The sequence below is a fragment of the Pan troglodytes genome, chromosome 20, assembly GCF_028858775.2.
Source record: "Pan troglodytes isolate AG18354 chromosome 20, NHGRI_mPanTro3-v2.0_pri, whole genome shotgun sequence".
Lineage (NCBI taxonomy): Eukaryota > Metazoa > Chordata > Mammalia > Primates > Hominidae > Pan > Pan troglodytes.
Window position 1 is genome coordinate 26,159,542 of NC_072418.2, and position 27,917 is coordinate 26,187,458.

The 27,917-nt window shown below is 39.1% G+C and overlaps 1 pseudogene; it reads left to right on the forward strand.

The window, feature by feature from the left end:
• Positions 1–1,154: 1,154 nt before the first annotated feature.
• On the forward strand, positions 1,155–27,844 carry LOC101059559 (zinc finger protein 254-like; annotated as a pseudogene).
• The last annotated feature ends 73 nt before the right edge of the window (positions 27,845–27,917 follow it).

A 27,917-nucleotide genomic window follows, 5' to 3' on the forward strand; every position in this document is an offset into this window, starting at 1 on the left:
CCCGCCACCACACCCGGCTAATTTTTTGTATTTTTAGTAGAGATGGGGTTTCACCGTGTTAGCCAGGATGGTCTCGATCTCCTGACCTCGTGATCCACCTGTCTTGGCCTCCCAAAGTGCTGTGATTACAGGTGAGCCACCGCGGCCGGCCTGTGCCTCATTTTTCTAACCAGTGCTAATAATGAGCCCAGAGAGAGCGACATCAGCACTGACAGGGGACTTCTTTAAAACACCCATTTATGGACCCTTTCCAAACCCACAGAATCGTGTTACATAGAGTGGGGCCAAATTTACGAAGTGATTTATAAGCTCATTAAAGCTTGAGTAGCAATGCTTAGGTAAGTGGTTATAAGCCCAGACTTCTAATTAGAATCACATGGCCAATTTGCAGAACTCTCTTGTGCCCTTTTCACAGTTTTCTTAATGTTCTGGGTGAAAGCGTCTATTTGTTTTAATTAAGTGTCTCATGTGACTCTAATTTGCCAGAATCAAGTATGACGAGTTCAAGATACATTTATGAGAGTTAAGTGCGGCCTTTGCACTAAAGAGGGGTCCAGGAACCTGTTCTGTTTGGGTTTGGTAAGGACAGGACAGTGTGGCCAATATTTCTATTACTGTAGCAGAAATTGCTAGTGTCTGTAGCAGAGGAGAGAACCTGAGGACCAAAAAAATAAAAAGCATACACACACACACACACACACACACACTTTTTTTCTTTTCTTTTTTTTTAAGATGGAGTTTCACTCTTGTTGCCCAGGCTGGAGTGCAATGGTGCAATCTCGGCTCACTGCAACCTCCACCTCCCGCGTTCAAGCGATTCTCCTCCCCCAGCCTCCTGAGTAGCTGGGATTACAGGCATGTGCCACCACGCCCTGCTAATTTTCTATTTTTAGTAGAGATGGGGTTTCTTCATGTTGGTCAGGCTGGTCTCGAACTCCCTACCTCAAGTGATCCACCCACCTCAGCCTCCCAAAGTGCAGGATTACAGGCATGAGCCACCTTGCCCAGCTGCAGAGAAATTTATAGTTCCTAAATCATTTCTGTTATAAAGGACAGAAATGGGTAGAGTTTTTCTGTCTTGGGCTTTCTGCCTTTGGGTGTGGTGGTAAGAGATGAACATGTGGTGCTCAAATTTTTTAAGGCATATTCTGAAGATGCAGGTATAATTAGTCCAGAAAATGTCATCTGAGAAATAATTCTAGAGGAGGAGGAGAAAGAGAAAAAAATGACTTTTTTTCAGCTAAGCATTTCTGACATCAAGAGCTGTGTCCGCTGTGCCTCCTGGATTGCCATGTGCTTAGTATGTGCAAATCTTTACTTCTATACTTGTGTTTTTTCTCCCTAATGAGTTTTTCTTAACTACTTTTATAAATGCTTATGATAGTCAAGGGTCTCTGAAAAATATTTCGTTTCTATATATCACAGCCTTCTCTACATCACAGCTTCTTATATGCCATGCAGAATTCTCACCATGAATTCGTGATCTGCAATAATAAAAATGTCTTTGGCTGTTGAACATGGATAGGTGTGGATTTTCTATCTATCTGTCTGTCTGTCTGTCTATCTATCTATCTATCTATCTATCCTTCTTTCTTTCTTTTTTTTTTTGAGACGGAATCTCACTCTGTCGTCCCTGCTGGAGTGCAGTGGCATGATCTCGGCTCACTGCAGCCTCCACATCCCGGGTTCAAGCAATTCTCCTGCCTCTGCTTCCTGAGTAGCTGGGATTACAAGCACGCATCATCACACTCAGCTAATTTTTGTATTTTTAGTAGAGACGGGGTTTTACCATGTTGGTCAGGCTGGTCTCAAACTCCTGACCACATGATCCACCCGCCTCAGCCTCCCAAAGTGCTGGGATTATAGGCATGAGCCGCAGCATCCAGCAATGATACACTACATTTCTATGGGGAAAACCTGGGGTTCTTAGTAAAGATGGAGTACATGTAATGTTGAGGTTCCTTCTGTGTTCTTAATGGCATTACACCATTAAGAAAATGCTCATTTAAACGGAATGGCATTTATTACCCAAAAAGTTCTGAAAAAAGTGGCTGGGCCATGTGGCTCATGCCTGTAATCCCAACACTTTGGGAGGCTGAGGTGGATGGATCATGAAGACAGGAGATTGAGACCATCCTGGCTACCACGGTGAAACCCCATCCCTACAAAAAATACAAAAAATTAGCCAGGCATGGTGGCACGTGCTAGTAGTCCCAGCTACTAGGGAAGCTGAGGCAGGAAAATCACTTGAACCTTGAAGGCAGAGGTTGCAGTGAGCCAAGATCGCACCATTGCACTCCAACCTGGGTGACAGAGCGAGACTGAGTCTCAAAAAAAAAAAAAAAAAAAAATTACCAGGAGATACCTGCTTATTTGGGTGCTAAAGAGAGACTACTTAAAGTCACTATTAAAAATTGTAGAACATGGAAAATATCTCTATCTTGGACTTTCCATATAACCGATGTTTTCTTATGGTTAAATTGAGACTGTAATTTACTTTAGTGGGGGGCCATATCTCAGTAGTGATGCTGTGTCCTTCTGGGTGCATCAGCACACTATAAAAACTTGTTCGAGTGCATTTGATGTTAATAACTCACTTGCTTAATAAACTCTCTTACAGATTTTTGCACTATAGAGTTTTTTTTTCCTCTTCATCATTAAGCATCTTTATGCAGCTGATGTCCATAAACCATCACGTTTAATCTGGCAGCTGCCCTGTTTTTGAGGTTTTCTTTGTATTTATCTTTCTTTGGTAAATGAAAGCTCTCATCTTTGTTTACAGGCCAGAAAAACTGAAAAAGACACAGGCTCTTCCACTTACTGGATGTTTGACAAAATGATATTTTGGGGCCAAAACATTGGCATTACTGGTAAACTTGGTAGAGATTCAGTAACTCAGACTTTATTTCAGATCTCCTGAAAAAGTAATCTGCATTAACATGATGTCCAGTTTATTGTACACATTAAAATTTGAGTGGTACCTTCTAAGTCAACATGTCTATTTTGTCTGAAAAATGTAAAGAACTATGTCTTTTTCATCTGAAAAACATATGCAACTCATTCTGTATTATGTAAATATAGTACTCAAAAATGTGCATGTTAGTGTCTATGCCCTCAATTTTATACTTTATCATCCAGACAAGTATCATATATACACTGATGTTGTGGATATTATGCCACTCTCTTTTCTCAGAGTTAGAGAATACATTAGAAAAGGTTTGTGTGTTGACAATTATTTTATTGGATAATTTCAGTCACTCTTGTAAGTCAGAACAAGTTTTATTTACTTTCTCATTTTGCCTTGAGTCAAATGGAAAATTCTGCCAATGGCCACTTTGTAAATATGTGTGTTTGTGTGTGTTTTCCAGGGACTGTTGACGTTTAGGTGTGTGGCCATAGAATTCTCTCTGGAGGAGTAGCAGTGCCTGGACACTGCACAGCAGAATTTATAGAGGAATGTTATGAAAACCTGGCCTTCCTGGGTGAGGATAACTTTAATACAAAATTCATTATATAAACTAAAGGTTTCATTTCTCTTTTGTAGAATGTTTTCTGGTAATTTATGCTTTCAAATTTCTGTTTTCAAGAAAATCCTGGGGATTTGTCTGTTTAGAAAAGAATTTCTTCAAGATGTTTCATCTTGACCTGAACTTTCCACATTCCTGAGCGGATCTGCGTCCTTCACTTTAGATTATTGGTAATTTCAGAAGTTTAGTGGCATAAAATATTGTTATTCACACCTTAAAATCCAAGTGCCATTACCAATTTTTGCTTCAGTAGTACCAGGCAGTGAAATTAAGAACCTACAAAATTAAATTTTTTTTTTTTTTTTGAGATGGAGTCTTGCTCTGTCACCCAGGCTAGAGTACAGTGGCATGATTTCGGCTCACTGCAACTTCCGCCTCCCAGGTTCAAGCGATTCTCCTGCCTCAGCCTACTAAGTAGCTGGGATTACAGGCACCTGCCACCATGCCCAGCTAATTCTTGTATTTTTAGTAGAGACAGGGTTTCACCATCTTGGGCAGGCTGGTCTCAAACTCCTGACCTTGTGATCCCGGCCTCCCAAATTGCTGGGATTACAGGCGTGAGCCACCGCGCCTGACCAATAAAAGTATTTTCTAAATATTTAAACATTTCTGTTATAAATTAGTGTATTGGGATAAATTTATTAGAATATTATATCCTCTTTACTGAACACATTACTAAGTTGGTAATTGGAGAATATGAGCAAGATTCATGTTAGTTATTTTTAATAAAACAGGTATTACTGTCTCTAAGCCAGACCTGATCACCTATCTGGAGCAAGAAAAAGAGCCCTGGAATATGAAGTGACATGAGATGGTGGATGAACTCCCAGGTAGGTTAGAGTGAATACAACAGACAACATGGATGAGAGGTCCAAATCAAGAAGAAAGCAAGTCGTTAAAGTGATTTGGGAAGCTGTGTTCAAAAGGAAATAGTTTCTGGAAAGCCTGAAATTTTTAAAAATTATACTCTCACATAGGGGCATCTTATGTCTTATGTTTATAAAATTTCTAAGAATTCTAATTTCCCTTCAGTGTTCTTCCTTCAAATTTACAGTGACAGCTAAAGTACTATTCATGACATACAAAAAGAGTGCACAATCTGACTTCTTTTTTCTTGTTTTTGTGGACAGAGAGATATCTCCATAATTTTGAGATACTCTATGTTAAACTATTTTTTAAGTTCTCTTTTTATATCACGTCTGAAATGCGTGAGAGTGGTGGTTTCTGTTTCATTGGTTTTCTTGTTCATTTTTTCTGCACATTTCATCCGGTTTTCATTACCATAGTTTTGAAATATAGTTTGAAATTATAAAGTATGATGTCCTTCTGCTTTGTTCTTTTTTCTTAAGATTGCTTTGGCTATTCAAAGTTTATTGTAGTTTCATGTATGTTTTAGGGTTGTGTTTTTCATTACTGTGAAAAAAAAACACTGGAATTTTGACAGGGAGTTTATTGAATCTAGAGATCACTTTGGATAATATGGCAGTTTCATAATACTTATTCTTTCAGTAGAAATAAAATATTTTTAAATTTATTTGTGTCCTCTAATTTTTTTCATTGATATATCTTTCACTTAAAAGATTTACAAGCTCCTTGTTTAAATTTGTTCTAAAATTAATTATTTCATTGCTATTGTAAATAAGATTTTTTTTCTCTTATCAGACCGTTTGTTTTAAGTGTATGGAACCATAACTTATACTTGTATGTTAATTTTATATTTTTAGTTTAAACAAGTTTTAATGTACTGTTTATGTTTTTTTTTATATATAAGATTACATGGTCTACCAACAGCAACGTTTTACTTTTGGTCTTCAATTTCAATGACTTTAAATTTTTCTTTTGACTATTTCTTCATCCACTTACTTTCAGTGCTATGTTAAAATAGAAGCATTGACAATAAGAAACAATTGTTTTGCAATGGGGTCTATAAATTTAAAGGAGCAAACACCTCTTCAAGATTTTATAAACTGGTTTCAGAGAGTAAAAATAAATTTTTGTTTGGCCCCCCAATGTGATAGAATGCCCTCTGGGTTTGTGGTGAAGAAGGGTTGTAGCTTGGTCTTAAGGCTGCTGGGTTTGCACAAGGGTTCACCTTTAGTTGTCTCGTTAAAAGGGGCTTGGATAGGCTGGGTGCGGTGGCTCATGCCTGTAATCCCAGCACTTTGGGAGGCCGAGGCGGGTGGATCACGAGGTCAGGAGATCAAGACCATCCTGGCTAACTCGGTGAAACCCCGTCTCTACTAAAAATACAAAAAAATTAGCCGGGCGTGGTGGCGGGCGCCTGTAGTCCCAGCTACTCGGGAGGCTGAGGCAGGAGAATGACATGAACCCGGGAGGCAGAGCTTGCAGTGAACCGAGATCGTGCCACTGCACTCCAGCCTGGGCGACAGAGCGAGACTCCCTCTCCAAAAAAAAAAAAAAAAAAAAAAGGGCTTGGATAGTAGTAGTTCTCATTTAATTTTTGGACAGAATGAATATCTTTCAGGACTTTGCTGTGCATTGCAGACCCAGGGGCAGGTTTCTGCAGTCGGGTCTGCATATGGTGTTCTTTATATCAGGATGTGATGAGAGTGGCTTTCACTGAGTACAAGAGAGAATTTTCCCAGGTCACTCTGGGTTTCTACGTAGGCAGAACCGGCCATGAACTGTGGCTCAGGGAGCTGGAAATGAGTCATGGAACTGCCTCAGAGACCACAGTAAAGGCCAAGGTCTGCAGGCCTCTCAGCATAGCTATAAATGGGTGTCTTCCTCTAGGCCTCTGGAAGAGCAGGACCTCCCCCAGACTGTGACTGGGAAGAGTTTGGGATTGTTACAGAGTAAGTTCAGAATTCTCACTGGAACCAAGTTAGGTGGAACATTGTCTTGTCTGTAGCCAACAACAGTAGTCCTGTAGTTTGCCACCTGAATGAGGGCCTGCCTTCTAAACAGAATGATCTTCAATCTTGGGCTTTAGCAGAGTTTCACAACTCCCTTCCTGGATCTCAGAACTCTCTTAAAGGCACTTTTTTTTTTTTTTTTTTAGACGGAGTCTTGCTCTGTCACACAGACTGGAGTGCAGTGGCAAATGCAGTGGCACGATCTTGACTCACTGCAACCTCCGGCTCCCAGGTTCAAGCGATTCTCCTGCCTCAGCCTCCTGAGTAGCTGGGATTACAGGTGCCCGCCACCACCCAGCTAAATTTTTTGTTTTTAGTAGAGATTGGGTTTCACCAGGTTGGCCAGGCTGGTCTTGAACTTTTGACCTCAGGTGATCCACCCACCTCAGCCTCCCAAAGTGTTGGGATTACAGGTGTAAGCCAATGTGCCTGGCCAAAGGCACTTATTTTTGAGATGGGGTCTTGTTACATAACCCAGGCAAGTTTTAGTATTTTGACTGCAAGCAGTTCTTTAATGTATCATGTAGCTGTCATTACCGGTGTAAACCATGATGCGTGATTCTCTTAAAAAGGCATTTTCGTCAGGAATGACTGACAAATTTTCTTGCTGTCAGGGGATAAGCAAATAGGATGCCTTTTTTTTTTTTTATCTTGTTAATATCACTCTCCATATAAATTTTTACTTTCTATTTTCTACTTTAAATTTGTCTGCAATTTTAGATTCAGACATTTAGGGCAATATACTAGAATTTACATGTTGTGCCTGAATTAAATTAGGTAATTAGTATGCAGGCAGGCAAAAAGGAATTATAAAATTTTCAACCGCTTTTGTCAGCCTATATCTAAATAATAACATAGTTTATTTCCCAAATATTTGTTTTATATATGAGGCTCTAACCATATTCTGCTAAATATATGTATAATTTAGCAATGTAAGGTATTATTTGCTTCTATATTTGGATTACAGTAGTTTTTTGTGTAAAAATAGCAAACATTTAAAACAAAAATTGGCGTAGTTTCTTTTAAATGCTTATCTATTAAAAGTTTCTCATTAGCATCTCCTGTTTATGATAGTATTTCCTTTTCTCTGAAATTTTATTGCCATACAATAGATATCAGTAATTTAAAATGCCTGCCTTCCGGGAATGCACAGTTACAGTCAAGCATTGCAGTTATCTAGACAAATTATTTGTTAATGTACATTGATGTTGCCAACTAGATTTTATGAGTAAACATTTATTATTGTCTTGTAGTTCTATATTGTGGTTTTTTACTGTAAATTTCTTAATATCAATTTATTGTGTTTTTGGTTTTACTTATGTATTATAATTTTAGATAATTGGCAATTCTGTTTGTATACTTTAAGTTAATGTGGGGTTTAATTAAAAGATAAATGGGCCATATGTCTATCACAATCAGATATGTGTGTGTTTATATCTGCAAATGTGACCCCAATTTTTGTTGTAGCTTATCTTGTATATATTCTTTCTTAGCTCATTCTCTTTTTCTCTTTTTTTTTTTTTTTGTTTCTGTTTTTGAGATGGGGTTTTGCTCTTGTTGCTGAGGCTGGAGTGTAATGCACTATCTCGGCTCACTGCAACCTCTGCCTCCAGGGTTCAAGCAATTCTCCTGCCTCAGCCTCCCAAGTAGCTGGGATTACAGGCATGTGCCACCAGGCCTGGCAAATTTTGTATTTTTCTTTATTAGAGACGGGGTTTCTCCATGTTGGTCAGGCTGGTCTCGGATTCCTGACCTCAGGTGATCTGCCCACCTCAGCCTCTCAAAGTGCTGGGATTGCAGGCATTAGCCACTGTGCCCTACCTCTTAGCTCATTTTCAGTGTTGGTTTTATCTTGTCTAAGTGAGTAGTCTTGGAAATAGTCTCATTTTTGTCATGTGTTTAATGATGAATATGTATTTCCTTTGTGTGAGACAAACACTTTGTGATTTGGAGGTAATTTTTAAAAAGATTTATAATTTGGTATTTTTTTCAGTTTTTTAAAAAGTAGTTGTAAAAACACGTAACATGTAATTTAGTTTCTTAAATCTATTTAAATGTACATGTCACGGCCAGGCATGGTGGTGGCTCACATCTGTAAAACCAGGATTTTGAGAGGCCAGGACAGGAGGATTGCTTGAGCCCAAAAGATTGAGACCAGCCTGGGCAAAATGTGGAGACACCCTCTCTACAAACATTTTTTTTTCTAAGAAATAGCCAGGCAGGGTTGTGTGTACCTGTGGTCTCAGCTACTTGAGAGAATGAGGGGCGGGATTACTTGAGCCTGGGACTGTGAGGCTGCAGTGAGCCATAATTGTGCCATGCACTCAAGCTTGGGTGACAGATTGAGACCCTGTCTCAAAAAAAAAAAAAAAAAGAAGTTGTGTATTTCAGGTATGTTAACTATATTCACATTGTTATGCAAAAGACTTCTAGAAATTGTATATCTTGTAAAACTAAGACTCAATATCCATTAAATAACATTTACCCATTTTATGCTCTCTCCATCCCTTAACAAACACCCTTCCACTTTCTGTTTTTATGAGTGTGACTATTTTATATATCTTACATAAGTGAAATCATAATATCTATGATTTCACTACTGGCTGATTTCAGTTGACGTAATATTTTCAAAGTGTATCTTTAAATGTGTCAAGATTTTTAAGATTTTTTTAAGGCTGAATAATATTCCATTGTATCAAATATGTCTTGAAGGTCCTATGTTGCATATTTTAGATATAGATTAATAAATGGAATTGCTGTATTTGATAATAATTTTATTTTTAATTATAAGAAGTACATTTATAACATAAAATAATGGATGCCTGCTTGTTTTCTACCGACAATCAACACCGGTTTCTTTCTTTTTTTTTTTTTTTGAGACAGAGTCTCACTGTGTTGCCCAGGCTGGAGTGCAGTGGCATGATCTCAGCCCACTGCAACCTCTGCCTCCCAGGTTCAAGCGATTCTCCTGCCTCAGCCTCCTGAGTAGCTGGGATTATAGGCACGTGCCACCACACCCGGCTAATTTTTGTATTTTTAGTAGAGATGGGGTTTCACCATGTTAGTCAGTCTGGTCTGGAACTCCTGACCTTGTGATCTGCTCACGTCGGCCTCCCAACATCCTGGGATTACAGGCGTGAGCCACCGCGCCAGCCAGTCCAACATGATGAAACCCCATCTCTACTAAAAATATAAAAATTGGCCAGGCATGGTGGCGGGCGCCTGTAATCCCAGCTTCTTGGGAAGATGAGGCAGGAGAATTGGTTGAACCTGGAAGGCAGAGGTTGCAGCAAGCTGAGACCGTGCCACTGCATTCCAGCCTGGGCAACAGAGCAAGACTCCATTTCAAAATAAAAACAAAACAAAAAAGAAGTTATCTTCTATGTCTAATTAAAAGATTTTTCACTTATGGTTTCAGGAAATAATCGAACTTAATTTTATCAGTATTGATATTCAGTATGGATAATTCAGTATGGATATTCAGTATGGATATTCAGTTTTAAAATTATCTTTTTTCTAGTGTGTGCTCATGTCAATTTTGTGGGAGATTATTTGGCCATATTCAGAAGGGTTATTTCTGGGCTCTCTGTTCTTTCATCTGTTTATCTTTTTGTCAGTACCACATTGTGTTTGTTATTGCTGCTTTTAATATGTTTCATAATCAGAAATTATAATGCACCTTTGTTCTTTTTCATGGGTGTTTGGCTAGAGGTCATAATAAAATTTTAACATTTTAAACAATATTTCTTTAAAAAACTGCTGTTGGGATTTTTATGAAGATTATATTGAATTTGTCTACCACTGTAAGTTGTATTGACATCTTTGAAAAACTATTATTTTTTGATTCCTGAGCAAACATATGTTGAAGAGTATGTTTTATTTTCTTATATTTTTGGATTTTTTTTGGTTTTAATTTCTAGCTTAATTCAGTTTTGGTCAGAAAACACAAAGTGTATAATTCTGGTCTTCTTAAATGTATTTGTTGTTGTTGTTGTGTTTGTTGTTTTTGTTTGGAGACAGGATCTTACTCTGTCAACCAGGCTGGAGTGTACTGCCATGATTTTGGCTCACTGCAGCCTCAACCTACCAGGTTCAAGTGATCTTTCCTCCTCAGTGTCTCATGTAGTTGGGACTACAAACATAAAGTACCATGTCTGAATAATTCTTTGATTATTTGTAGGGATAGAGTCTCACTATGTTGCCCAGGCTGGCCTCAAACTTTTAACTCCAAGTGATCCTCCTACCTTGATCTCTAAGTGTTGGGATTATAGGCATGAGCTACACCACCCAGCTGGCATTCTTAAATTTAATAAAACTTAGTATGTGTCCTAACAGAATACACCAGATGCAAATAAGAATATTGTGTATTCTCTTGCTTTTGACTGGAAAGTTTTGTACTCATGTGTTAAACCTAGTTGGTCTGTAACATGGTTTTGATGTTCATGTTCTCCAAACCTTATTCTGCAGTGTAATCCTTAATGTTGGATGTGAGACCTGGTGGGAGGTGTTTCGGTCATGGGAGCAAAGTCTTCATAAATAGCTTGGCACCATCCTCTTGGTAATCAAAATGTTTACACTCCATTAATTCAAATGTAAGCAGGTTTATTAGAAGAACCTGGCTCCTTCACCTCATACTTGCTCTGTCTGTTATTGTGTGACATGTACAGTTACTCTTCGCCTTCAACCATGATTGTAAACTTGCTGAGACACTCACCAGAAGCAGATGCTGGCACACACTTTTTGTACAGTCTGCTGGATTGTGAGCCATATAATCTTTATTTCTTTATAAATTATCCACTCAGGTATTCCTCTATATGCAAAATGATTAATACGGTCTACAGTGTCGTCTAGGTTTTGTTTTCTTGTTGATTTTTTAATCTGAATTTTCTATTTATTATTAAAAATGGGGTATTGATGTCTACAATTATATTCTATGTATTTCTTGCTTTACTTTTGTCAATATTTGCTTTATATATTTTGGAGACCTTATGTTATATATACATATACATACAGATAGGTAGATAGATATAATCATTATAGATTTGTGGTAAATCAACCTATTTTATGAGTATGTAATATCAGTGTTTGTCTCATGTTAGCACTTGACTTAAAACGTATTATATCTAATACACAATTGTAGTTACTATTTTCATAAAATGTTTTTTTTTTTCACTCTGTGGTTTTCAGCGTATTTGACTTAGTGCTGAAATGATTCCCTTGTAGGCAACATACTGTTTGCTTTTTTCTTGAGCTAGTAAAGCATTTTATTTTTTCTTTTTATAATTTCGTTTATTTACTTGTTTATTCATTTATTTTTGAGATAGGGTCTCACTCTGTCAACCAGGCTAGTTTGCAGTGTTGTGATCATGGCTCACTGCAGCCTCAACTTACAAACTCAGAAGATTCTCTCATTTCAGCCTCTTAGGTAGCTGGGTTACAAGTGTGTAGCATCACGCCTAGCCAGCTTTTTGTGTATTTTTGGTTGAGACAGAGTTTTGCCACACTGTCAAGGCTGTTCTCAATCTTCTGAGATCCAGTGATCAGCCCGCCTTAACCTCCCAAAGTCCTGAGATTACATTTCTTTTTATTAAGTAATTTAATTTATATTTAAAACTGCTTCTTAAAAATGAAGTTACTGGTTTTATTTTAATTGTTTTATGTGTTCCTGAGTGGTATGTTTTTTCTTATTTACTGTTTTATTGCCTTAAATTTTATTTTGATTGTGTAGTGATGTGCTTCAATTATTTTTCTAATTTTGTTTTGCATAGTTTCTTTAATTATTATCTTTATAATCATGTTATCTATTCATGTGTTTTCATGCTGCTGATAAAAACGTACCTTACCCTGGGCAAATTACAGAAGAAAGAAGTTTATTGGACTTACAGTTTCATGTGATTGAAGAGACCTCACAATCATGGTGGAAGGTGAAAGGCATGTCTCACATGGTGGCAGACAGAGAGCTTGTGCAGAAAAACTCTGCCTTATAAAGCCATCAGATTTCATGAGACTTATTCACTATCATGAGACCAGTACCGAAGAGACCTGCCTCTATGATTCAATTACCTTCCACCACATCCCTCCCACAACATGTGGGAATTAAAGATGAGACTTGGGTTGGGACACAGCCAAACCATATTATTTTTAAAAATGGAGTTTACATTAAATATCTTAAAATTCAAACAATATACTTTAATTTCATGACAACTTCAATTGAATATAAAATTATACCTCTATGTTTTTCAGTTTGTTATTAATATTAAAAATTTTTAGGCTGGGTGCAGTGGTTCACGCCTGTAATCCCAACACTTTGGGAGGCTGAGGTGGGTGGATAACCTGAGGTCAGGAGTTTGAAACCAGCCTGACCAACATGGAGAAACCCTGTCTCTACTAAATAATACAAAATTAGCCAGGCATGGTGGTGCATGCCTGTAATCCCAGCTACTCGGGAGGCTGAGGCAGGAGAATTGCCTGAACCTGGGAGGGAGAGGTTGCAGTGAGCCAAGATTGTGCCATTGCACTCCAGCCTGGGCAACAAGTGCGATACTCCATCTCAAAATAAAATAAATAAATAAAAATTATTTTGTGTATTTATTAACATATTTATGCAGATTGTATTCTGTTTTAAATATTCTACAGAGGAGCTTTAAGGGTTTTATGCATCATTATTATGATAGTAAAGATTTCTATATTTGTATATTTACATTTAATATAGACTTATTTTATATGTGGTTTTGTTAGAGAAAATAGGAGGCAGGAGACACCCAGTAGGTGAAACTGGAGGATTTTATTAAGGTGCACCCTGGCACAATGGATTCGCATCCAAAAAGCTGAGCCCTGGACTAAGACAGGGCTTGTCTTTTATACATGCATGGGCCATCTAGTGGCGCAAAGCTCGTGGTGCAAGTAAGCAGGCTCACAGAAGCAGAACAGAGGCAGTTAATCAAACAGTGACAGGTTATGCTGACCTTGCAGCTTCATTGGAAGGGAAACATGAATTTATCAAACTAAAGCAGGCCTTGCAGCTGGTACATGTCTTACTCAAGCTCGACTTGTGACCTTGTCATGTTATCCAGAACAGAGAAACCGGAGTTGTTGTGAAGTAACCTTGAGTTTCACTAAGGAAGGATTACTAAGGGGAGGAGGAAGCTAGGAGAGGAGGAAAAATTGTTTTTCCCATCATTGCTCTAAGGGAGGAGAGGGGATAAGGACTAGTTTTCTTTACATCCTCTACTTCATTTTCCCTTTTGATGCTTTTTATAAATGACGTTTAATAGAAAGCATCACTATGACTTAATTTTTCATGAAAAGGCAAGTTTTCTTCATTTGGCAAAGGCTGATATTTAGTTAGGGCCATTAGTTGTGTAGTAGTTTGCCTGGTTACAAGAGCCTCTGTGGCCGTTTAGATGTTTTTGACAAGGAGGGGTAAGAGACAAGGGAGTATGAGGCAGACTCCTAATATGGCTAGAACTATTCTTACTAAGGTTTTAAATTCTCCAAGGGATGAGAACTAACCCCTGAAGAGGGAATCTGGAGACCATCCTTTCCAAGTCTTGACTGGAATATGGGCTAATTTTTGAATTCTTGCAGCTTTTTGTTTGACGACCTTTCCATTGTCATCGATTTTTAGACAGCAATTAGTTAGGCTGAACTTTCTACATACTCCTCCCTCTTTGGCTAGGAGGTAGTCTAAAGCCAGTCTATTTTGATAAACGGCATTTCTCATTTCTGTAGATTTCCGAGCCAGCAAATTTAAGGCTCTTGCAGTATCATTTGTAATGATCTCCAGTACTGCCTGCAACCATATGATGTGATTTAGCATGTAAATAGGGGTGTGGTATCTCCATGATCCATCTGCCCATGTGGCTGGGCCATAGTATTGCATTATTCTTTCAGGTGGCCATTCATTATCTTTAATTCTTTATGGTTATTCTCCTTTTATTTCTTTTGACCTGACATGAACCTCCAACTAGGTTCTAGGTAAGGACTTTGGGTCATAACATATATAAGGCTGGCCACTTCCTGGGTTGCAGATTGAGTAGGTTATCTGGTTGTGTGTACAAGTTCCTCAATGGGTCCCTGCATACCTATAATAAGTGGTAGAACAGGGTTCTAGTCATGGTGTTTCCTGTCTACGTATTGTCAGTGCAGTGGGGGCATCCTTCTAAGGATTCTCCCTTTAACATGGTTAAGGGGAATAGCAAAAGTAATGAATAACATATTTATACCTAGCATGGAGAGAAGAGGTCCTTTCCTAGAGGAGGAGGTTGAGCAAAGCAACAGGACAATAGTAAAACAATTAATATTACAAGGAAAGTTTCCAGACGTAAGATTTCTAACCACTTTTACTTTCCTGATGATGCCTTGAGCTTTGGCCGTACATAGACGAGTCAGCTTCTGGGGTGACTAGAGCAGGGCTGTTGTTTCCTCAAGCTTCCGCCGTGTGTAGACTGGTCAGCTTCCGAAGTGACCAGAGCAGGGCTGTTGTAGTCTTCATTGGCACCTCGGTCCCATCATAGGATCAGCTGGGTTGGATGGCCTGGGTCCTGCTGGCTGGTCCACTTGTCCTGGGCTACCAGTTTCAGCCAACTGTGGTGAATCCAAGGCACGATTCCTGCAACTTTAGCAGCAGTGAGAGTAGACAAGATTACAATATGGGGCCCATCCCATATGGGTCCCAGTGTTGTTGGATTCCATTTTTTAAACTAAACAGAGCCCCCGGGTCTAAAGGGATAAATTGGGTCTGCGAGGCTTATGGGCATTCTTTCCCATACCCAGCCATGAATTTTTTGCATGGCTATTCTTAAAGCCTGCATCTGTCTCCCTAAGGCTCATTCCTCTAGTTCACAGAGATCACCTTTAAATTGGCCGAACAAGATCTCATAGGGTGAATACCCAGTTTGTTTGGTGGGGTGTATCTCACTCGGAGGAGGACCATGGGCAGGACCTGATCCCACCTTAGATGAGTTTCTTGGCAAAATTTTTTTAGTAGCTGTTTGAGTGTCTGGTTCATGTGTTCCACTTTTTCTGAGCTCTGTGGCCAGTAGGCTATGTGTAACTTCCACTTTATTTTCAATAACTGTGTTCTTGAACTATCTTGGCTATGAATGCTGGTCCATTGTCTGACGCTAGAGTCAGGGGCAGTCCAAATCCGGGGATGATGTCTCTTAACAGTACTTTAGTTACTTCTCATGCTTTCTCAGTCCTGATGGGGAAAGCCTTGACCCATCCTGAAAAGGTGCAGACAAGTACTAACATGTTTCAATATCCCCCTGCTTGGGGCAACTCCATAGGCAGATTTTCACAAGGTGCGGCCCCTATTTCCTGCATTCCCAGGGTCCTGGTGGGCCCCTGTATTGGGTTGTTCTGGGCACAAGTTAGACATTGTTCACAAATGGCTCATGTGATGGCAGTGAGCCGTGGCACATAGAAGTGGTGTCCTAATAGCGTCTCTAGTGCCGTTTTTCCCATGTGAGTTCCTTGGTGGAATTGCCTCACAAATTTGGAGGCCACCATTTCAGGGATGGCTAGTCTCACATTAGATAATTTCCACCATCCTCCTTCAATATGTTCTCCAGATTCTTGGGCAAACCAGGCCCTGTCACTTAGAGAGTAACTTCGGGTCTCCTGGAGGGGAGATTGCGGGAGGAGAGGCCTGGTCAGGGCTCCTTTTCTAGAGTGTGGAGCAGTCATTGCTGTCTGTCTTGCTTCTCTGTCTGCTCTTCCATTTCCCTTGGCCTCCTGTGTCCCTGACTTCTGGTGTCCTTTATAGTGCATAACAGCTACCTTCTCTGGGGCTCATACAGCATCTAAGAGCTGTAGAATTTCTTCTTTGTATGTTATTTCTTTGCCCCTGGCAGTTAAAACTCCTCTCTCCTTATATATAGCTCCATGGACATGCAATGTGGCAAAAGCATATTTGGAATCAGTATAAATATTGATCTTTTTGTCCTTTGCTAGCAAAAGGGCTCTTGTTAGAGCTATCAGCTGAAGCTTTTAGGGCTGAAGTTTCTGTGGCAGAGACTGAGCTTCCACCACTGAGTGCAATGTTACTACTGCATACCTGGCCCATTGGACTCCTTCCAGTACACAACTGCTTCTATCTGTAAAGTACTCGATATCGGGGTCCCTGAGGGGTTGGTCTGTAAGATCTCTCCAGCTTGAGAATACCTCATCGACTGTGTCTATACAGCAATGAAGAGGGCCTCTTGGTTCTGATTGAATTGGGAGCAAAGTAGCTGGGTTTAGAGTGTTCACAGTCTCTAGAGTTACGTGAGGATTTTTGCATGGAAGCCCTTGATACCAACTCATTATCGGATTTGATAACCAATGGTGCCCTCTCTGATCGATTAATGTTGTAACTCAGTGCGATACTCAGGTGGTTAGTTGCAGTCCTAGAGTTAGTTTGTCAGCTTCCCATGCCAGTAGGGCTGTGGCAGCTAATGCTTTGAAGCATGGGGGCCATCCCAGTGCCATGGAGAAAACTGCCTGGATAAATATGCCACCAGGCGATGCCATGATCCCATGACCTGAGTTAGGACTCCTATAGCCACTTCCTTTCACTCATGGGCCTATAGAAAGAAAGGCTTAGTTAGACCTGGCAGTCCTAAGGCTGGAGCCCTAGTTAAGGCTTCTTTGATTTGTTTAAATGCCTTTTCCTGGTCTGCCTCCCAGAGGAGGGGCTTCTTCCCCTCCTCCCCCACTTCTAATGTGACCATGGGCTCCTGGGGGCCTAGGCAGAAGGAACCCGGTTGGTCCTAGTCCTCATATTCTTAATTCTCTGCCAGCCTGGTCAGGTCAGCATCTGGCTCCCTCAGGGTGTGGCAGCCCTTGGCTGGGGGCCTCTTTGTTTCATAGCCTTTGCCATTCTCTTCATTGCCCTCTGGACATTCATTTTTCTAGTGTCCCTTCTTTTTGCACTGCGCGCATTGACCTCCCTTTAGCCTCAGCCATCTCTTGGCTCGCTGTTCAACTTGGCCTCTTCCATGCCCACACCCATGTGAACGTTCGCGTCCCTTTACAATGTTAATTTTCCTTTTTGTGAGGGCTGCCGCTAACAGGTTGGCCTTTTTCCTAAGCCTCTGCTCTGTTTCCTTTTTTGCCTCTTGGTCACAGTTAATGTACACCTTGGTGGCCACTTCTATAAGCTGGGTGGCATTCATGCCTGCAAAACCCTCTAGCTTTTGCAGCTTCTCTCTGATGTCACCCTGGGCTTGTTTTACAAATGCTGCATTCACCATGCACTGATTTTCAGTAGCCTCGGGGTCAAATGGAGTGTAAAACTGGAATGCCTCACAGTCTCTCATAAAACTGGCTAGGGCTCCCATCAATTCGCTGGAGTACTTCAGAGACCTTCCTTATATTGATTGCCTTTTTTCCACCTTCCCTCAATCATTGCTGCTGTGCTTCTTAGTACCTTTGCAGGTGCTGAAGCTGGGTTGCATCATTTGGGTCCCAGTTGGGATCTGTTTCTGGGAATTGGCCCTGAGCATATGCCTGGACATTAAGGGTGCCTTCAGGCACACTGGCTTCTAGCCAGCAGAGAGCTGCCTGGGCTATCCTTTGACACTCCTCGGTGTTAAACAGCGTTAGGAGGAGATTCCTGCAATCAGGCCAGGTTGGATTGTGCATTAGGAAGATAGATTGCATTAGATCTATGAGGTCCTGGGGGTTCTCCGTGTAGGAGGGGGTATGATGTTTCCAGGTTAGGAGATTAGTGGTAGAAAAAGGCTGGCAAATAAAAGTCTGTTGCCCTCCTTGGACCTGGCCCTGTTCATCATAATAAATAGGTCCCTGTGTTTTCTGGAGGGGCATCTGCAAAGCTCTGGTGTGGGCAAATTGAAGGTGGCCTGCTTGATCATCTTGACTTCCTTCTTCACCTCCTGGGACAGGGGCTCAGATTTGCCCCTTTAGGGTGTAGCCTGGGGCATGATACCATCTGAGTTGGGCTGCTCAGTGGCCGGCCTTGGTAAAGGTGGGTAGATTGGTGCATAGGGAGGAGGGGTTTCTATCTCCTCCGGTGGTTCCTCCAAAACTGGTTTTTCCTGTGGCTTTCCCTTTGTCTCTTTAGCTTCCAGCAAAGCTGATTTTTTTTTGGTGGCTTAGGCTCAGCTTAAGCAAAAAGCTGCCAGGCAAGGCTGCAACCATGCAGGTCGAGTCTGTACTATATTTAACCATGAGTCAATACAAGGGAACTGGTCTAGGTGCCCTGACTGTCCTCTGACCCCAGTTACCACCTTAAATACATAGCCAATTGTTTCCTTATCTACATTTCCTTCAGCTGGCCATCTAACATCAAAAGAGGGCCATTGTATTTCACAGAGAGTTCTCAGCCTCTGGGGTCAACTTAATTCCATAGTCCCCCAAATAACCTTTCTTAAAGTTCCTTAACATACATTCTAATGGGGTGGGTTTTGGTGACTTCCCTCCCATTTCCTCCCCAATACAGCACATTCATTCTTCCTTTCGATTCAGACCAATTAAACCATCCCCCTCGCAGGAGTTTTCAGACACTGCTTAGCTTTGGAGTTTGTTAATTCCCTCACAATTACTAAATTGTGGGGCACCTCCATAAGCCGTATGTGGATTGCCACTAGTCCCGGTTGGTCCCACAATTCTCTCAGAGCGCACAGTCTATACTAAGAGAACTGTAGCCCCCACATGTCACTGTCTGCATTGGTTCCTCCCGAAACCATCTCTTTCACACACAGTCACACACCGTCCCACTCCCAGTTTTCTTTCCTGACTTCGCGAGCCACTCTTATGCCCTAGTCACTTGGGGTGTAAGTTTCCCTGAGTTTGCAAACCATTCTTGCGTCCTGTGTCAGTCTACTAGTTACACCTTGGAAGGTGATCGGGCTCCCCTTCCGTCCTTATGGGATGGTTCCTGCCTTGGGCCCCAAAACCTTACTGTGGTCCTGTAGTGCACTGTTCCTGGAATCGTCCTGTAGCCCCTTAGATTCTGTTGTGCTGTCTGGGAGGGGCACTGGGTTGTGGGAGAGCTGATCCCTTCTTCAGGTTTAAGTTCTCCTGATGGCACCTGAGGTCATGGGTCTCTCCTGGCTTGGGGTCTCACACCTAAAGGCAAAGTAGACAGCAAACCTGTCGTCTCCATCTCCTGGCTGGCTCACCAAAGTGTTGCAGAAAACAGGAGGCAGGAGAGGCCAGTGGGTGAAACTAGAGGATTTTATTAAGGTGCACACTGGCTCAGTGGATTCGCACACAAAAAGCTGAGACCTGGACAAGTACAGGGCTTGTCTTTTATATGTGCATGGTGGCCATCTAGTAGCACAAGGCTCCTGGTGCAAGCAAGCAGGCTCACAGAAGCAGAACAAAGGCAGTTAATTAAACAGTGACAGGTTATGCTGACCTTGCAGCTGCATTGGGAGGAAAACAGGAAGTTAACAAACTAAAGCAGGCCTTGCAGCTGGTACACGTCTTACTCAAGCTTGTCTTGTGACCTTGTCATGTTGCCCAGAACAGAGAAACTGGAGTTGTTGTGAAATAACCTTGAGTTTCCCTAAGGAAAAATTACTAAAGAGACGGGGAAGCTGGGAGAGGAGGAAAACTTGTTTTTCCCATCCTTGCTCTTTGGGAGGAGAGGGGCTAAGGACTAGTTTTCTCTACATCCTCTACTTCAGTTTTATGATGGTGTTCATTATTATTTTATTTTTAAGCAAAATTGACTCATTATAGCATTTCTTTTTTTTTCTTTTTTTTTTTTTTTTTTTGCAGAGTCTCAGAATGCTCTTAAACTCTTAGTCTCTAGTGTTCTGACAGCCTTGACCTCCTAAAACTAAGATTACAGGCATGAGCCATGATGGTCACCATGTACCTTTTTGTGTAGAACTGTGCTAGTGGTGATGAACATCTTCATCTTTTATTTTGGAAATTCTTTATTTTCATCTTCTTTTTAAAGTGAAGTAAATTTAAATCAAGTATTATTGGTTAGAAAATTTTTTTTATTACATCAAAATTTGGGAAGTTTTCACCCTTTTTTATCTTCAAATAACCTCTGCATTTTTTTTCTTCATTTTCTTCTTCTAAGATTTCCTAAATCTAGTTGATGGTTATCTAATAAGTTGTTTGTTTTGTTTTGTTTTTGTTTTTGTTTTTGTTTTTTTTGAGATGGAGTCTCGCTCTGTTGCCCAGGCTGGAGTGCAGTGGCACAATCTCAGCTCATGGCAAACTCTGTCTCCTGGGTTCATGCCATTCTCTTGCCTCAGCATCCTGAGTAGCTGGGAGTACAGGTGCCCGCCACCACGCCCAGCTATTTTGTTATATTTTTAGTAGAGACTTGGTTTCACCATGTTAGCCAGGATGGTCTTGATCTCCTGACCTCATGATCTGCCTGCCTTGGCCTCCCAAGGTATCTAATAAGTTTTACATTCCATGTTTTAACTTTGTTTTGCAATTGTAGATTTTTGTGTTATATATTTTAGGGTATGCCACCACACATTCATTAATTGTGTTTTGATTTTTTAGTATTTATTATAATTATGCATGCTAATTTTTAACATCTTATAATTTAAGACAGCGTGGAAGAAAGTCAAATATGAATGAGCTATACGTCTTTTTCCAATAGAATTATCTCTGTTTGTTTTCCTGTATACAAAAATAAATGTTATCCTTGTATTTTTTTTTCTAACTTGTATATTTGTTGTGTAGGTTTGTTGTGAATGCTTTTCTAATTCTGCGTAGATGAGTCATCATAAAATTCTCTTTTTTTTTTGAGGTGGAGTCTTGCTCTTCTTGCCCAGGCTGGAGTGCAGTGGCACGATCTCAGCTCACTGCAACTTCTGCCTCCTGGGTTGAAATGATTCTAGTGCCTCAGCCTCCTATGTAGCTGGGATTACAGGCATGTGCCAACATGCCTGGCTAATATTTTTGTATTTTAAGTAGAGACAGGGTTTCTCCATGTTGGTCAGGCTGGTCTTGAACTCCCAACCTCAGGTGATCTGCCTGCCTCAGCTTCCCAATGTACTGAGATTACAGGTGTGAGCCACCATGCTCAGCCCATACAATTTTTATAATTTCAACAACCTATTTATTTGTAAATCTATATGATTTCTGTGTGGGAGAAACACTTTTGGATTTGAATATAATTTAAAACTATCATAACTCTGTATCTCTTTTAGTTATTATTATTTTTTCTTGTCAAAAAAAACCCCACAAAATTTACCACAAAATATTTTTAAATATTTAGTCATATCAATTATCTTGACATTGTCATGCAACATATTGCTAAAATGTTTTTATCTTGCAAAGCTAAATCTTAACACATATTAAATAACAAGTACTAATTTTTAATTTTTTCTTTTTTTCTTTTTCTTTTTTTTTGAGCTGGAGTCTTGCTCTGCTACTCAGGCTGGAGTGCTGTGGCATGATTCACCTCACTGCAACTTCCACCTCCCGGGTTCAAGCAATTCTCATGCCTCAGCCTCCTGAATAGCTGGAATTACAGGTGCCCATCACCATGCCTGGCTAATTTTTGCATTTTTAGTAAAGATGCAGTTTCACCATGTTGGCCAGCCTGGTTTCAAACTCCTGACCTTAGGTAATCTATCTGCCTCAGCCTTTCAAAGTGCTGGGATTACAGGTATGGGCCACCATGCCTGGCCACAATTTTTTCTGTTTTATAGCGTTTTGCAAACACCACTCTGTTTTTTGTTTTTAACAGTATAACTACTTCATGTATGTCATAAAATCTGTGTCTTTTTGTGATTGGCTCATTTCATTTTGCATAATGCCATCAAGATTTATATTTATAGTTGGTAGACTATTTCCTGCGTTTGAATATTGAGTATATTCCAGAATATATATATATATATATTTTGAGACAGTCTTGCCCTGTCACCTAGGCTGGAGTGCAGTGGGGCGATCTTGGCTCACTGCAACCTCCGCCTCCTGGGTTCAAGCAATTCTTTTGCCTCAGCCTCCCGAGTAGCTGGGATTACAGGCACATGCCAGCACGTTTGGCTAATTTTTGTATTTTTTTTTTAGTAAAGACAGGGTTCACCATGTTGGCCTGGCTGATCTCGAACTCCTTACCTTGTGCTCTGCCTGCCTTGGCCTCCCAAAGTGCTGGGATTACAGGTGTGAACCACCGTGCCTGGGAAGAATTTTTATATATCAAATTATATCTACTGAATGATTTATTGAAAGATATTTGCATTGCTTTTACCTATTTGCTTACAGTAACAATGCTGCAATAATTATGAGTCTATAAATGACCACTTATATGACCATATATGTGAAAGTTTATATATGTGCTGCATTCTATTTTATTAGTCTACTTTTTCACCTTTATACTCATATCAAATTGTTTAATTCAGTAGCTTTGTAATGTGTTTTGAATCAGGCACTTTAATGCCTGCAGCATTCTTTCTTTCTTTTTTTTTTAAATATTGTTGGGTAGTTTGTTTTTGTTTTGAGTCTCTGTATACTTTTGAGGTTGGTATTTCTATTTCTTCAAAAATGCAATGAGAAATTTGAAAAATATTGCATTAAATCTGTAGATTGCATTGAGCAGGATGGACTCTGCAATATTAAGTATTTCAACCTTTGTGTAAGAGCACACTCAAGAGTGTGTTGTTTAGTTTCTATATATTTGTAAATTTTTCAGTTTTTTTTTCTTTTATCGTTGTATACTCTCATTCCATTTTTGTCATAGAATGTAGTTCATAGAAATTTACTTTTAAAAAATTTGATAAGACTTCCTTTTTGTCCTAAGATGTGGTCTTTCAAGGGAAATGTTGTATGAGCTATTGAGAAGGGTGTGTATTCTGATGTTGTTGAGGAGTGTTCTCCATAACTCTGTTTGGAATAATTGTTTTATACTGCCTTTAAGTAGTCTGTTCTCTTATTAACATTCTTTCTTGTTTTATTTTTATTACAAAAAGTGTGGTATTAAAATATCTTGTTCTAATTATATTGCTTTCTGTGTGTTTCTTCCATTCTGTCAATATTTGCTTTATATACTTGGAACCCTAATGTGAGACACACACACACACACACACACACACACACACACACACAAATTTGTCATAGATTCCCTGTGAATGAATCTATTATTTTTTGATGTCCTTCTTTGTTTCTTTGGAGTTTCAATTTCAAGCACATTTTATAAAATATTATACTTTCTGACTTAAGATGTAGCTTGTGTGATATTATTTTGACTCTTTCTGCTCTCATTTGATTAATGTTTGCATGGAATGTCTACTTCCATCCTGCCACTTACAGTCTTTTTTGATTATTAGACTTACTGTTATTTTATTATGCATTTTATTTGATTATTGCATCTTTGTCTCTTATTCTCTTTCCATCTTTGTGTCTTTTTGATGTTTGCATTGATATGCTTTCACTTATTTATTTATTTATTTGTTTGAGACTGAGTTTTACTCTTGTTGTCCATGCTGGAGTGCAATGGCATTGATCTTGGCTCACCGCAATCTCCGCCTCCTGGGTTCAAGCAATTTGCCTGCCTCAACCTCCTGAGTAGCTGAGATTACAGCCTGGCTAATTTTGTATTTTTAGTAGATATGAGGTTTCTCCATGTTGGTCAGGCTAGTCTTGAACTCCTGACTTCAGGTGATCCACCCGCCTCGGCCTCCCAAAGTGCTGGAATTGTAGGCATAAGCCACCATGCCCAACCTCTTTTGTGTATTTATACAAATACTTTTGTGGTACCTTGGGGACTACATATAATGTCTAAAAGATACAACAATACATTTTAATCTGGTAGAAAAACAGGTTGCATACAAAAATTCTTCTTTATTACATCTTCCCTCAAATTTGTCATTGATATTGCTAATTATATCTTCTTATGTTGTATATTCATTAACTGATGTTTATAATGATTTCTATTCTTTTATTGTTCAAATTTCAGAGAATAATTAAAAATGTTTTCTGCGTCACTAGGATAATGCTAAGAAATTCTACAAAGTGTATTTGCATATTTTTTCTGGAAAATAATGTATTTTTATATAATTATGTGTAGCTTTTTGAATCATGTTATTTTCAGTAAAAGGAACTGTTGTTAGCACCTTTTGTATGTAGGGCATATGCAGATCCAATATACTTTTTTAGAATTTCATTACTTTGGAAGGTTTTTTTTTTTTTTTTTGGCAGGATAGATTCACTGATGGTATAATTCTCACTTAATAGGTATTTTTTTAAACAACTTTTTCATGACTCCATAACATAGTTCTTTTTTTGAGACTAAACGTCTCTCTATCCCCCAGCCAGGCTGGAGCATAGTGGTATGACTTCAACTCACTGCAACCTCCACTTCCCAGGTTCAAGCGGTTCTCCAGCCTCAGCCTCCTGAGTAGCTGGTATTACAGGCATGTGCCACCACACCCAGCTAATTTTTGTCGTTTTGGTAGAGACAGGGTTTCACCATCTTGTCCAGGCTGGCCTTGAACTCCTGACCTCAGGTGATCCGTCCACCTCTGCCTCCCAAAGTGCCTGGATTACAGGCAGGAGCCACCATGCCTGGCCTGGCACATCACTTTTATCTTGCAGCTTCAAAGATAATCTTTTTGTCTTTGACTAGAAATTGTGGTTATATACATGTTTGTTATAAATATCTTTCTGTGATACTAGTTTGTTGTACTTCTTTATTTTTACATCATATTTTCTTACTTTTAGGATCTATTAGTTTTTTTTAAATTTTTTTACCTCCACAATTTTTGTTTTTTTGAAATCTTAAGTATTTTTGTTCTTGTCCTCATTTTTCTGAATTTCCATAGTTGTCTCTGTTCCTATTTTAATCAATGAGAACTATTCAATTTATTGCCAATTATTAAAAGTAATTTATACCTCTGATTTTTTGTATGCTTTCTTTCAGAAAATTTTATAATATTTTTGGTGGGATCATATTGCCCTATTTTGTATATATTATCTTTGATTGTGATTTGGACATTAAAAAAAGCTACCTGTCAAAATCTTTATAATGTTGTTCTGTCCTGGCATAGTCTGAAAACAATCGTTTTGGCTGGTGATTATGGGAGTTTCTCACACATATTCTTAGGATATGTGCTGTCTGAAATTTTGTGTTTATTTTTTAATTAACAGAGTTTACTCTTGTTATTTTGTAGGAGTCAGAAATCACTTGCTACACCTGTTCCTTTTCTGTGGTACTGCAGTCAGTCTGCTGCTCTACCACTTTTTTTTTTGGTCTCAGCTGACTCAAACTCTCATTTCAAAATATACCACCATTTCTTTCAGCACTTTATATCATGAGAGACTGAAACAAGTGTCAGAAAAGGTCCCTAAAAGTCAGAAATAACAACGAATGTGCCAGTATTTTAGCTTTCTTTTAAAACAGAAACCAAGAGTTAGGAATTTACTTCTGAAGGTACCACGTTATAGTGGAAAGCAGGAAAAGCTGTGTTGGGTGAATTTAACACTTCCTTTTTTTCTTTGTGCTCACCTGGAACACTGCAAACACTTATTTATAAATTTTTTACAGATGTATTTGGGTCTGTATATTTTAGTTACATTTATATATCTATAAATGAATTAGAGCCTGTGGTATTTTGCAATGCCCTCTTGTTTATGTATTTGGTATAATTTTAAAGGTAAGATTTTAAAACTATATCCATGTGAGTCTATTAGGTGGAGTAATTTATTATTTTTAATTTTTTTTTTTTAGGTATATGCCCTCATTTTGCTTAAGACCTCTGGCCAGAGCAGGGCATGGAAGATTCCTTTTAAAAAGTAATACTGAGAAGACATGAAAAATGTGGACATGATAATTTACTGTTGAGAAATGGCTGTAAAAGTGTGGATGAGTGTCAGGTGCACAAAGAAGGTTATAATGGACTTAACAAGTGTTTCACAACTACTCAGAGCAAAGTATTTCAATGTGGTAAATGTTTGAAAGTCCTTTATAAATTTTTAAATTCAAGCAAAAAATAAGATATACTGGAAGAAAACCTTTCAAATGTCAAAAATGTGTCAAATCATTTTGCATGCTTTCACACAAAACCCAACATAAAAGCATTTATGCTAGAGAGAAGTCCTACAAATGTAAAAAATGTGGGAAAACCTTTAATTGGTCCTCAATCCTTACTAATAATAAGAAAATTCATACTGAACAGAAACCTTACAAATGTGAAGAATGTGGCAAAGCTTTTAAGCAACACTCAACCCTTACTACACATAAAATAATTTGTGCTGAAGAAAAACTTTACAGATGTGAAGAATGTGGCAAAGCATTTTGCCAGCCCTCAACCCTAACTAGATATGAGGATGCACAGAAGAAAGAAACTCTACAAATGTGAAGAATGTGGCAAAGCGTTTACCCAGTTCTCAACCCTTACTAAACATAAGAGAATTCATACTAGAGGGAAACATTACAAGTGTGAAGAAAGTGGCAAAGCATTTATCTGGTCCTCAGGCCTTACTGAACTTAGGAGAGTTCATACTAGACAGAAACCCTACAAATGTGAAGAATGTGGCAAAGCATTAATTCAATTCTCAACCCTAGCTAGACATAAGAGGATACAAACTGGAGAGAAACCCAGCAAATGTGAAGTATGTGGCAAACCTTTTAGCCAAAACTCAAACCTTATGATACATAAGATAATTCATACTGAAAAGAAACCCTACAAATGTCAAGAATGTGGCAATGCTTTTAGCCAGTCCCCACACCTTACTACACATAAGGTAATTCATACTGGGAGAGACCCTACAAATGTGAAGAAGGTGGCAAAGCATTTCTATGGTTCACTACCCTAACTGGTCATAAGAGGATGCACACTGGAGAGAAACCCTACAAATGTGAAGAATATGAAAAAGCTTTTAGCCAGTCATCAATCCTTACTCGACATAAGATAATTCATACTGGAGAGAAACCCTACAAATGTGAAGAATGTGGCAAAGCTTTCAGCCAGTCCTCAACCCTTACTACACATAAGAGAATTCATACTGGAGAGAAACCCTACAAATGTGAGGAACGTGGCAAATCTTTTAACCTGTCTTCAAGCTTTACTAAACATAAGGTAATTCATAGTGGAGTAAAACCCTACAAGTGTGAAGAATGTGGCAAAGCCTTTAGGCAGTCTTCAATTTTTGCTAACCATAAGAGAATTCATACTGGAAAGAAACCCTACAAATGTGAAGAATGTGGCAAATCTTTTAACCTGTCTTCAAGCTTTACTAAACATAAGGTAATTCTTACTGGTTTAAAACCCTACAAATGTGAAGAATGTGCCAATGCCTTTTCCTGGTCCTCAGCCCTAACTAAACACAAGAAAATTTATACTTGAAAGCAACCCTACAAATGGGAAAAATTTGGCAAAGCCTTTAATCCTTACAACTTAATACACATAAGATAACTTATATTGAAGAGAAATATTACAAGTGTGAATAAGGTGTCAAAGCCTATAAAAAGTCCTCAATTCTTTACAGACATAAGGTTATTTATACTGGAGAGAAACTTTACAAACCTGAAAGATGTGCCAATGCTTTTGACAACAACTCAAGCTTTTCTAAACATAAAGAAAATCAT